The sequence below is a fragment of the Sturnira hondurensis genome, unplaced genomic scaffold, assembly GCF_014824575.4.
Source record: "Sturnira hondurensis isolate 20B ecotype Veracruz unplaced genomic scaffold, ASM1482457v3 Scaffold0018337, whole genome shotgun sequence".
Lineage (NCBI taxonomy): Eukaryota > Metazoa > Chordata > Mammalia > Chiroptera > Phyllostomidae > Sturnira > Sturnira hondurensis.
Genome location: NW_028090968.1, coordinates 837,490 through 851,210, shown reverse-complemented (window position 1 = coordinate 851,210; position 13,721 = coordinate 837,490). Strand labels below are relative to the sequence as shown.

General features: G+C 44.3%; 1 protein-coding gene across 1 annotated transcript in view; it reads left to right on the top strand.

Annotated features, from left to right (window-relative positions):
- SHISA9 (shisa family member 9) overlaps positions 1–13,721 on the top strand; it is a 298,738-nt gene that overhangs the window by 148,898 nt on the left and 136,119 nt on the right. The window lies entirely within an intron of this gene.

Genomic DNA, 13,721 nt, shown 5'->3' with positions numbered 1-13,721 from the left:
CTGAGGAAAGGCAGCCCCAAACCAAGTAACTGGCAGTATGATGAAACCGTTGCAAGCTGTGACTCCTTCTGTAAAAGAAGCAGGAAGCAGAGAGCGAGAGAGGGGGGACACAAGGTGATGGGAACGCTTCTCTGAAGAGGAAGCATGTAAGCCTGACTCAAAGGACAGGACAGCCTGTGGCATTGAATAGTGAGAGAAGGAACTTTTCAAGCAGACAGAAGCACCTATATAAGGTCCTTCTGGTTGGAAAGAGGTCAGTGTCCTTGACGAACAAAGAGAAGGAAAAGAGGGCTGGACTTGAGGGAGGGAGGGAGGGAGCAAGGGATGGCATGGAAGTGCCCAAGTAAGTGATTATTTTTATTATCTGATTCTTTTTATTATTACAAGTGTGATGCAACTAGGGTTGCCGAATAAAATACAGGACATCCAGATAAATTTGAATCACAGATAAACAACAGACGACTTTTTAGTATAAGTATGTCCCAAGTACTGCATGGAACTTATTGTACAAATTAGCCATTGTTTATTTGAAATTGAAATTTACTGGGTGTCCTGTATTTTTATTAGCTAAATCTGGCAACCCTAGCTGGTGTTATCAACAACTTCATGCAGACCGGGAAGGCAGCAAGGTGTTCAGATAAATCTTATGGGGAAAGATGATGCTTTGACATATAAGCAATGGACTAGTGGATCTTATAAAGAGAATAGAATTCAAGATTTAGATGATATCCAGGGAACAACCAACTGAAGCTAACTGTGATCACATGAAAAGGACACATTTGTTGAGCTATTTGATGTAAAAATAATAACTTCGGGCATCCAGGTGGCCTTTTATATATGTTTCTAGCTCTCAGGTGATATTTCCCTTCTTCTTAAACACTTTTAATGTTCTTTGCTTAATTTAACAATTCTGTTGCTATGGAAGGGTTAGAAAGCCTGCCATGTTTTCCACACTTCAGATCTTCTGTAGAGATGAATAGGGAAAGGACAAGAAAAGTTTCTGAAGTGTAAGTCCTTTGAATTTTCCAAGAAAGATGGAAGCCATGACTGTTGTCTGAAGCTCATCCTCTGCTTGTCAGTATGGCTTTGCAGGTCTCTCATCACTCTGAACTAGACCTTGACAATGCACTGACTTCCACAGCTCAATCTGCAAGTCTTGTTCTGTGTACTTGTGGTGCATGAACTATCTTTTGTTCCAGGGCCCGCTAATAATTCATTCTAGAGTCATGGCCCAGTGAGAAGGTGTGGGCTTGTGAAAGCTCAGGGTTTAAATCCTACTCCTGCAATTTGCCATCAAAAGGGCCCTCTCTGATCTCTACTCAAAGCAGCCCACTTAGTTACTCTTCACCCTTTACTGAGGGAGACACAGGAGGCTGCTCACAGTCCTCCCTTTCTCCTCCCAGGGACAGGCCAGGATCCCTCTTCTGCACCCACTTTGCAGTTAGGAGTGGCCATGTGGCTTACTTTTGGCCAATGAAATATGAGTGGAATGCGTCACGATTCAGTGGAAATGTTAATAGCCAGTGTGTGGTTTTCTGTGTCCTCTTCCTCTTGCTATGGAGACCACACTGAGATGGAACATGCACTGAGATGAGGCCTGCATCAGCCTGAGTTGGTGAATGAGTTCAGTGGACACATCTCTCTGCCTATGTGCACTTGCCATGTAGTGTGAGTGAGAGATGGATCTGCCACCGGGACCTTCATATTGTTTGTTACTGCAGCATGATCTAACAGAGCCTGACTCATACAATATCACCTTTTAAGTTTTTCTCTTTCCTTTCTAGAGCTTATTATCATCATGAAGCTTATTTAGGTTTTGTATGCTTACTTACTTCATGTCTCTTTCATTTAGAATATAAATTTAAATAAAACCATTTTTTGGTTTGTTGGTGTTTAATGGAGTAACTACAGTATCTTAAAGAGTGCCTAGTACCTACCTAGTAGGTGCTTAATTAATATACGTGCTGAATGAATGGATTATTAATTTAGTTAACAGGGCAGGCTATTTCTTTTCCATGAGCCTTCACTTTCTTCATCTGTAAAATGGGAATACTAACCATAACTGCTTCATAGGGTTGTTTTGAGAATTAAACAGTAATGAACATAAAGCACCTGTGCCATGCCTGGCACATAGTAGGTGTGCAGTCCATGTGTGCTGTGGTTTTTGTAACAATTGTCGATCCAGTAAACAAAAAATGGTGTCTCTGTTGTCAGTTGCCCTTGGCAGATATATCTTACGCTGTTCCCCAGACTTATCAAAGCCCCTGGGCAAATAGGTGGCATTCTTACATAGGATTCAGGATTCTCACTTGTAGAGACTCTAGAAGGCTTGTTTTATGTGTTTGCTTTTAGTTCACAGGCTAAACGAGGACTTTGGGGCAGTATATCCTCCACATTGGGCTGGAGCACCACCCAGGCCTCTTAGAACTTTAAGAGCTTTGGGCCTTAGGATGGATGTCCAAATAGGAAGCAATAGCTAGTGCCTGTAGACTGTCCAGGGACACAGGTAGGACACTGCATGGAGAATTAAACTTTCCAAGTGGAAAACACCCAGAAGAGACAGATGAGGTGCTCATACTTATTTTCTTTCTCAGTGCTGGGTGTGGAATCCATTCTTCACAGATTCTCGTTGGCCAGGAGATCCAGGAGCCAAGTAACAGCCAGATGGGCAGGGCTGGTGGATGAGCCAANCCTGCAGGCCAACTCCCAGCAGGGGACGCACAAAAGGCAACCATACATTGATGTTTCTCTCTCTCTCTCCTTCCTCTCTAAAGATAAATAAATAAATAATCTTTAAAAAAAAAAAAAAAGAAAACACCCAGAAGAGACAGATGAGGTGCTCATACTGATTTTCTTTCTCAGTGCTGGGTGTGGAATCCATTCTTCACAGATTCTCGTTGGCCAGGAGATCCAGGAGCCAAGTAACAGCCAGATGGGCAGGGCTGGTGGATGAGCCAAAGGGCTGGGCTCTGGAGGTGGGTGGGTGAACTCCAGTTCAAATCGGGACTCTTTCACTTCCCAACCGAGTGACCTTGGGCAAACGGCTGCTCCTTCCCGTGCCTTGGTTTCCTCACCTGCCAGCCTGGGGAGAATCAGATGAGATTCTGAATCTCTTTCCAGCTGGGTTTACCTCCTTCAGTCTGTTCTCGTGGCCAAAGCCAATGTCTTATAACAGGCCAATCTGATCTTGTGATTCTTCTTCTAAAGAGACTCTTCCATGGCTTGGCAATATCCTCGGGGTAGGGTCTAAACTCTGTGTTCCAGTTTGGACCCTGCCTTTTCCTGCCTTCACCCACCTTTTGCAATTCCATCTGCCCCTGCTGCTCCTGCCGCAGCCTAATGCCAATCAGGCTTTGTGATAAGCCTTCTTGCCATTTCTTACCCAGCTTGGCATGCCCCATATTCCAGCTCTCCAGCCCAACATCCACCTTCCAACTGATTCTTCCCCAGCCTTCCGATCTTGCTTTCGATGTCATTTCCTCAAAGCCCGAGACACCAGCATTAACTAACTATGCACAGCCTCTGACACAGTAAGTTTCAGGTGTCTGGGGTGGGGCCATTATTCTGGGAGAGCTGAACAGCTGAGTTGTTCAGCACATAGGCTCTCAGATTAGGCACTTCGGGCTTGAATAATAGGTCCACAGGTGAGAGGTGGCAGCCCTCAGGCCACACACTTCACCGTCTTATGCCTCAGTTCTCCCATCCATAGAAAGTGTCACCCTACCATCATGCAGGTGAAATAAGACAATGCCTGTAAATGGGGCCTGGTGCACAGGAAATGCTTTACAGTTGTTATTTTCACCACTAACCAGATGTTTTGTGGATTTGGAAATAAGAGGGTGTGTAAGCACACATGCGGACACCCATATACTCATTCTCACTCTCCCTGTAACGAAGGGACATTGAGGATAGTTCCCTTAAAGTACTACACCTTGTATAGCAGTTAGGCTAGTTTAGGAGTGGCCTGACTTTTAGATGAAGAACAGGACTGGTAGTCCTCCCACACTCTCCTTCTACCCTATCCTAGACTTCCAGAAATAAATTGATTTGGAGATATGGCTTGGAAAGATTTCCTGAATGCCAGCTAGTACCACTGTGGGGCCTCAAGGAAGCCCGGTGTTCCCTGTAACTTGGAAAGGGAAAAGGATCCTAGGTGTGTGTGTATTTTTGTATATGTGTGTATACATGTGCATCTGTGTATGTGTGTGTTGTATTTTTATGTGTATATATGTATGCATGTATGTGTGTATGCATACATGTGCATGTGTGTGGGTGTGTGTGCAAAAACTACAAAAGAAGAGATTTCCTTTTATTTCTCCTTCCATTCTTCTAGTTTCCTTTTATCTCTCTTTCCATTCTTTGTTTCTTCCCACTGTGCCCCTGCCTGTGTCATTTTGTCTTTGCCACTGTCCCTTTCCTCTGTCCCCCTCTTCTGACACTCACTCTGCAGGGCTGCCACTCCCTGGGTCTTTCTCTGTGTCTTCCCCTTGGTGGCCCCCTCACCCAGCACCCAGTCTCTCTGTTTGCACAGGAGTACTGGTTACCTAGGAAACCACTGCAGGGTGATCACATGTGATTGGCCAGGCTGGGACCTGACTCTGGGTTGGCAGGCAGATTTTGGGGGTGATTCTTGTCCTCAATCCCCTTTAGGGGAGGGGTATTTTCTGTAACAAGAAGGGAACTGGAGTGTGCCATGGTGAGCAGAGCTCCTTAGCTGGGGAAGGAGTTCCTGTCCTAACGAGGATTCGGAATTGCAGAATGAGGCCACACTAACACATTTCCAAAAAAGCATGCATGCAGAAGACTGGGGAAAGAGGGCAACTATGATGAAGATGGGGATGATAATAATAGTAACAATAAATGATACCTACTTATCACTATTTTATAAGCTTTGTATGTATGTTAGCTCATCAGCAAATCTCTGCAGAAGGTAATCTTTACCTGCATTATACAGATTAGGAGAGGGAGGCTGACAGAAAGAACTTGGCTAAGGCTGCACGACTGGTAATGCAGAGCTAGGATTTGAACCCAGGTGGGTCTTGTATCTCAGAAATCTGCACAGCCACCTTTCCTGGGGACCCCAGAGCAGGGATGGAAGATGTGGGAGTGCTGATCCCACATCTTCCAGGGATAGATGCGATAGCTTCTCAAGGTCGCTCCTGTCCACTCCTAACCCCATCCTTTGATCTGGTTCTTCTCTCTCTTCACTAACTAGCCTAGTGCCTCACACCTGCTTCCTCATCGTTGAAGAAAGACAAGGGGTTCTGGAAATGGATGGTGATGATGGCTGCACAGCAATCGGAATGTTCTTAATGCTACAGAAGTGTGCACTTAAAATGGCAAAGTGGTACATTTTATATTACGCACATTAAAAAAATGAGAGTGACAAGGGTCCTACATATGCTCAGATGGGTCTTGCGAACCTGTGCTTCTGGCCCAGTGCTTTTCCCGTAGAAGGGGAAGATCAGCTAGCACGGTACTTCTGAGCACCTTCTCTGCTGCTTTAGCACTTCGATAAACACTCAAATGTGGATTATTTCATGAATCCTGCCAGTATCTTAGGAGGCAGTTTCTGTGATATCTATATTTATAAATGAAGTACTAGAAACTCCACCCAGTTGAGGAATTGCTGGAGTTGACACAGGTAGCCCTGGTTTGAACCCAGGCCTGCCTGACACCAGAAAGCCTCCTGAATTTCACGAGGCCTCCCCACTGCTTAACTGCTTGGGGAGGGACACCAACGAGAGTCCTGCTTCTCTGTAGTCCCTGGACATTAGATGATTCTCATCCCTGGTTCCAGCTCAGTTCCTTCTGAAGGCTTAAGTGCCCGTCAGTCTCCTAGCAGGCAGTTGAATGGCCCAGCCGTCTCCCCAGTGTCCTAAAAGTGTCAAAGCTGGTTCAATGAAGTTGCAAAGTGGTGGCTAGAAGGAAAGCCAGGACCCAATGCAGGTAAGCCAGTCAAATCAAAGCTAATGAATCATGTCCTCATCACTTCTGAGAACATGGCTGGGCTTTCTGGGAGGGGAGCAATTCAGGGGGCTCTGCCAGGCTGGGAGAGGAAGTAATGGGGCAGGACATACTGTCCTATTCATCATAGGACAAAATGAGAAGCAGGGTCCTTTTTGCTCCCATGTGCCCATCACACATCAGCATCTGGGACACTTCTCAGCACTGCTAGCTTGTCGAGATTTTAAGCTGCAGCAATAGCTATGTAGCCAGTGAAAACAGGGCTCTCTCTTGGAGTCACAAGAAAAGCATTCTGGGGTCCCGCACATGGGAGGAGGAGTTGTAGTGGTCAGGTTTACTGAGGTGAAAACAAAGGACTGTCTCGAGACGCCCAGTGTCTGACCCATGGCCAGGTGACTTAGCTCTGTGCTACTGTGGAAGAAGCTTGTCTTCACCAAGCTCGGAGCGGCCGGGGTCCACAGATGTTGTGTGGTCGCCCAGCATTGGCAGGGCATCTGAAGCTGCCAGAGTTCAGTTTAGTCCATGCCAAAGTTTAGGCCAGCGTAGCCTCTGTTCCCAGCTGCACTCCACCCCACGCTGTGCTGCTGCGCCCAGGTCCACACTTGGAACGGTGCTTGGGGCCTTGTGCCCACCAGGCCCACAGCACTGTGAGAGAGAGAGAGAGGGCACATGAACGAGGGAACCGGTCAACTCGTGCCACTCAGACGGGCCTCTGTTAAGCTTTGATTGTATCACCTTAGGCTTGGAAAGGGGTAAGCTTTCTTTCGAACTGACCAATCTTTTTCCTGGATCTTTGTGGGCACGTGTTGGTTCCTACCCAATCCCTTTCCTAGATCTTCCAGGGTTTCATTCCTTATCCAATCCAATTCTTTTCCCAGGCGAGACATCATCTTGGCTCCTACCACATGTGCCTCCAGCAGAGGACATTCCCCTTTATTGTTTATTCCTCCCCTACCATAGTCTGGGGGAATGGATTGTTTATAGCCTGAAGAAATTGGAAAGCTGGCCTTTCCTCCCTACAGGAGGGGACAGAGAAGTGTTAATCTTCTTGGTGGGGATTCAGCTATCCCCTGGGATGTCTGAAGCTGTAATGTACCAGTTTAAGCCTGATTACGTTTAACTTCCAGACTCAGTCAGGCCCAGTCAGTTTAGCTCCCTTCTCCTTCCTTAACGACTAGCTGCCTCTCCTAACAGCTACATTTACATACACAGTCTATTCAATTCTCTTGAAAACTATGACTAGGCCAGTCAAGATTCTTATTCCCATTTTACAGAGGAGGAAACTAAAGGTCAGAAAGATAAAATGGTTTATCCAAACTCATATAGCTGGCAAGATGCAAAGCCAGGTCTGGCTAAGCTCAACCCCTCCTTTTTATATAGTCGGCCTTATTGCTACCTGAAGATTGATTGGGGTTACTGGGGAATCAAGGCAGGGACTTATTAGGTGGGAAAGGTGAAAGACAGGGGCAACATGTCTGCCATCTTCCATAGTTCTGTTTTATGTAGACACCTGACTTGTTAAATCAGAATATCAGATCACTTGGATGTGAAGTTTTTGCCAAAGGTAGTGGTCCTTGAACTGCGATCACTGGACCAGGAGCATGAGCATCACTTGGGAAATTGTTAGAAATGTAAATTCTGGGGTTGAGGTCCAGCAATCTGTATTGACTGGTGGCCCTTTGGAAGATATGTCCAGGTGGAAACTGTGAATGCGATCTTATTTTGAAAAAGGCAGTTGCAGATGTAATTAAGGTAAAGTTTGTGAAGTGAGATTATCCTGCGTTATGATGAGCCCCAAATCCAGTGACATTTGTTTTTATAAGAGGAGAGAAAAAGAAAGAACAGAGAAAAAGGTCGTATGAATACAGGCTTAGATTGGATGGATAAACCGAGGATGTCAAGGATTCTTGGCATTGCCCAGGAACCTGCAACCTCCTGTTTGGAGGGAAGCATGGGGTGGATTCTCCCTGGGAGCCTGCAGGAGGACCCAAGGCTGCAGGCACCTTGATTTCAGACTTCTGGCCTCCAGGACTAGGAGGAATTAAGTTTCCGTTTTAAACTGCCCAGTTTGTGGTCATCTGTTGCGATGACCTGTTAGCCACAGGAGACTAACACAAAGGCTTCCAGGTGATTCTGGTGCACAGTGAACTTGAGAACCCCTCGCTCAGAACTGTGCCTCTCCACATGTGCAATTACATAAGCCTCATCCCTTGTCCACCCAGTCAAGGTCAGCCCAAGGGTGCATATTTTTTAACAAGCTTCTATGGTGATTTTTATGCACACAAAAAATTGAGAGCATTTAGCCTTGGGGAGTGTTATTTTGTGAGTAAATACCTTTTGTATTTTCTTTTCTGCCTGGCCGTGTCAAGCCAAATGAGAGCCATCCTTCTATAGCCAGCTTGCTACACTTGCAGGAACATTGTTCTTTCTATTGTTATCATCATCACTTTTGTTTTTGTGGCGAGTTTTCTCTGCTTCTCTGACTTGGCAGGTGAAGAAAGCGAACCGGGTTTATGGTAGAGAGCCATGCACCCATTTAGGACCCCACCTCTGTCCTGTAGCATAGTGCGCTCTGGCCACAAAGCTTCAGGGCCTGGATGAGAGGATAACAAGGCTGTCAGGCATGAGAATCCACTGTCTGATCCATGTCTTGGGGCAGGACCACTGAGGAAGCAGAGCAGGGGTGTGGAAATTTTCTAATCTTGTGCTTGGATGGTGGCATGAAGTCAACATGACACCTAATTATACACTGGAGAAGTTGCCGTTATTCGCTATGTTCTGGTCTCCAGCACTGGGTGTCAGCCCCTCTGGAGAGAGAGGGACTGCATGGTAAGACATTCATTCCTGGCCCTCCAGGTGGCAACCAAGGATCCTGAGCGTGTTTGTCTTCATGGCTTAAACCCTTGGGAAGGTGTTTTGAATTCATGGTGCTCAGCTGCACAGAAGAAACAGGAAGATGGGGAAACTTGCTGGGCTGGGCTGGGAGAAGAATCAGCTACGGCTGTGGGCTCCCCAGGGATCCTTTTGGTTCTGAAAACAGGCTGGGAGTTCCTGGAGATGCTGAGCAGGAACAGCCCTTTTAGTTGCTAGCTTTGATTGTCTCCTCTATGCAAGGTGTATATTATCCTAGTGAACCCCATTCTATAGAGGATGAAATAAGGCCCAAGGAAAATGTAGCCTGCCAAAGGTCACACAGCTGGTAAGGCAGAACCGGGATTTGTTTAACTCGGCATTCCTCAGTACTATTGATATTTTGGGCCAGATTATTCTGTGTTGTGGAGGCTGTCCTGTGTGTTGTAGGATGATAGCAACGACTCTGGCCCCTACCCGTTAAATTTCATAGCACTCCGTCTCCCCTCCCTGCCAGTTGTGACAGCCCAGAATGTCTCCAGATATTGCCAGTAGTCCCTTGGGAGCAAAATCACCTCTCCCACCCCCTCATTTGAGAACTGCTGGTCTGACTTTGGATCTTGTGTTCTTTCTAAGGTGCTACTGGGTCTCAGCAAACATTGTGAATCTGAGCACCTCTGTTTCAGGCACCAGAGTATAAAGTTATGCACGATATACCCTGTTGATATCATTGCCTTCTAATCGAACCCTCTTCCTAACACATGCACCCCTACCTCTACCGTTCTAGGGGTGTAAAGCAACGTTGAGGTTTGCCGACTTGTTTTAAGGTCAAACGGCTTGTAAATAGTTAAATCAAGACTAAAGCCCAGTTCTGCATGCCTTCATCCAATTCTTTTCTCATGTATCCATTCTCTCCCACCTACATCTCTGCAGCTCCAAGGCTTGTCTCTTGCTTCTATTTAGAAGACTGAATGGGCTTCTTGAGAATTCATTACGTGGCATTAGCAATAATGTCTTGTGCTCATGGTTTCCTTCCTTTCCCTCCACTCTTTTTGAAAAATATACTTGATTGTCATTTCCACAGATGAATGGCTATCTCTAGTGCATTTGACACTGTACCCTAAATGCCTGTCATGGTGCTTGGCACATAGTAGGCCCTCAGTAAATATTTGTCAAATTAATGAATAAGTCATATTTAGGGTCATTTCCATGAACTAAATCATGAAAACATTTACTAGCTCTTAGTAATGGTGACAGTAATTCTTAGCTGCTACTGGTTTTGAGGCAAGAAGCAGAAACCAACTCAAGCAAATAGGGCTTATTGATTGGAAAGACTCAGGGAGTGTTGCAGACTCTCAGGGCAGAATTACAGCCCAGCATCCTGAGGTCCAGGGCCAGGAGCTGGAGACCCCTCAGAACCCAGGCTGTTATTCTGTCTTTCTCTTTGTATGAATAGGTTTGTTCAGTAGTTGACTTCATTTCTCTCTGTTCCCCCTATTTTAGCTTCCTCCCTCTTTTAAAAATCTTTAAAATTTTTTCTTCTTCTACGCCTATACCTGCTTTTTCTACTTTATCCACATGGCAAGAGATAACCCCCTCAAAATTGAAATCGTGACCCCTTCAACCCCATGCCTCACGTTACTTGACCTTAGTTCCAACACCAATCTAAATGAAAATTTCAGATTTCAAAATTTGAACCACCAATTTAAAATTTTCAAAAGAAGGAATCTGATTGGTCCAACTTGAGTCAGGTGATTACTCTGGTTCAATCAGGAATGGCCAGAAAGTAGGTAGGGCCTGTGTAACATAAAAATGGCATCAGAGACCTGTTTTTCATGTGTGGGGAAATGAGTGCTTAGGAAGGCAGGTAATGGGGAAACACTCCCAAAGGACTCTACTATACGTCCTTTATCCACCAGAGAAGTAGGAGTTCCCCTCTGTCTCTCTCCCCCAACCAGCCTGACAAAAGGCAGCTATTCAAGCTATTCAAGAAGAATTTTTTGAGGGTAGGAGAACGGGGTGCTGGCATATCAGCTTTGGGTAGGCACCAAACAGAAAGATTGGCAGAAGGCCTTGCTGGGGGAAGTCTGAGTATCTCACCTTTCTCCTTCCCACTGCTGCCACTTCTGATTACAGCTGGTCTTGGTCAGTTTGGGTCAAATGAGGGCAGAAAGTCCAGTTTAGAGGAAAGAAAATCTGATGTGTGTGTGTGTATACTCAAATATACATGAGTATCTGATATGTGTGTGCATATACACATACATGTACATGTACATGTACATATACATATACATATATATTTCTTGTTTTGATTACCAATAAGGACACACAACAAATTATAATACAATCATAGAAAATGTGGCAAAATGAGTAGAAACCAAGGAGGATAAATAGAAGCATAACAACAGAAATCCCAGGGGACCTGCTTTATTGAATAAAATAGTAGTGGTTGTAGTGAACACATAAAAAATTGGAATGAAAATAGGAGCTTCTTTGATTCTCTTAAGTAATAATAATGGTAAGAAAGAAAAATAGCAAATGTGTACAGAGCATTTACTGTCAGGCACTGTTCTAAGTGGGTAATAGATTGTATAGCAACTCATTTAATCCCGCAGCATCTCGGTGATGGGGATTCTAAAGGATGGGAAACTTGGTACTAGACACTGGAGGTTGGGGGTGGGTGTGCAAAGTCTTCAAAAACACTTTTGAAATTAATTAGGAGGATAAAGGGGTAGGGCATGTCTAACTTTCTCTAGAGGAAGCATAACAGTGTGGTTAAGAGCTGGGGATCCACAGTAACCAGATAGTCTGAGGTTTGTTTGCTTTTATTTTTAAATTTATTTGTTCACTTTTCAATTACAGTTTACCTTCAGTATTGTTTTGTATTAGTTTCAGGTGTGCAGCATAGTGATTAGACAATCAGCTCCTTTACAAAGTTTCCACCTGGTATTTGCAGCACTCACCTGACACCATATGTAGTTATTACAATATTACTGACTATATTTCCTGTGCTGTATTTTACCTCCCTGTGACTATTCTGTAACTGCCAATTTGTTCTTCTTATTCCCTTCACCACTTTCACCCAACCCCCAAACCTCCTCCTCTCTGGCAACCATCAGTTTGGTCTCTTTGTCTATAAATGTGTTTCAATTTTGTTTACTTTGTTCTTTAGATTCTACATATAAGTGAAATAATAAAGTATTTGTCTTCCTCTGCCTGACTTATTTCACTTAGCACAATACCCTCTAGGTCTGCAACACTTCATTCTTTTTTGTGGCAAAGTAGTGTTCCTTTGTGTAAATGTACCACAGCTTTTTTATCCACTTGTCTATTGATGAGAACTTGGGTTATCCCATATCTTGGCTATTGTAAATAATACTGCAGCGAAGACAGGGTGTATATATTCTCTCAAATTAGTGTTTTGGTTTCTTTAGATAACTATCTAGAAGTGGAATCACTGGGTCATAAGGCAGTTCCATTTTTAATCTTTTGAGGTAACTCCATACTGCTTTCCACAGTGGCTGCACCACTGTGCATTCCCACCAACAGTACATGAGGGTTCCCCTTTCCCCACATCCTCACCAACACTTGCTGTTTATTGAGTTATTCATGATAGCCATTCTGATAAGTATGAGGTGATATTTCATTATGGTTTTAATTTGCTTTTCTCTGATGATTAGCAACATTGAGCATCTGTTCATATGTCTATTGGCCATCTGTATGCCACTCTGGAGAAGCAGATAGCCTGACTGTGAATCCAGCTGAATGAAATGACTTTGTGCAAGTTACTTCATCTCTCTGAGCCTCAGCTTCCTCTTCTGTACAGTGCGGGTAATAAAACCTACCTTAGATGATGGTGGTGGGGATTCAATGTGACATAGAACCTTTGTGAAATGCCCAGCATAGCTCCTGGCACATAGAAGACACTTCACAAATGCCATGCTATTGAGGAGACGGGGTTGAGGATATAGGGTCTGGATTCCAGCTGTGTACCTTATAAGATTGGTATACTTGGAATTACTTCTCACAAAGCTTCCATGTTTTCATCTGGAAACCATGGCTGATGATATAGATCCTACCTTGTGGAGTCTTGTGAGAAATAATTCAGGTAATCCAGGTAGAGTACTGAGGATGGTGTTTCCTTTTGCCTTTCCATAGTAACAGCTCCATCCTCAGTCACCTCTTTGTGGGTTACCAATAGCTCTATGCTCTTTTCTTTTGGTCCAAAGAGCAGCTATAGCAGCTGCAGACGTTTTGTCTTTAGCCCATACTATTCAAAGGAAATACTGTATCTCTTCAGGTACTCCCTACTCAAGTCCTGTGATTCACTCTTTCTCATTGGCCAGAACTGGATACATACTCATTTCTAAACCAATCACTGGCTGTGGGATACTATTAAGGTCAATTCTTAGAGAAGAGGGAAAGAGCAGATCTGCCTAAATGATGTGGCTGAGAATGGAGTGAGGTAAATTTCCCCAATAGAAAGGAGGGTATGATTGAAAGGAGAAGGAAGAATGAAAAATGAGGAGTCAATAAAAATTATTCTCTGCTTTAGTAGTCTGTACATATGTGGGTGGATAGATGAGGTGCTGAAGTCTGTTTCCTAAAAGTCATCCCTTAAATAAAATGGGGATAAGAAAAAGATGGGAAGTTCATCATGTTTAGAGGTAAGGTGCATTTTATTTTTATTAGCATTCAAGGATGATGCACTAAAGTAACAGAGAAAAAGGTGGGTCATTTAAAAAGACAACATGAAACTCGTTCTTCTGTTAAGTGATTGGCACTGTGCAAATAGTAAATTCCACTTGATTGTTTGCAAAACTGCTTTACCAACAGGAGGACTCTTGCGCCAGTCACACCACCCCATAAATGATTCATTTCTTCTGAAAGATCCACTTTCTCCT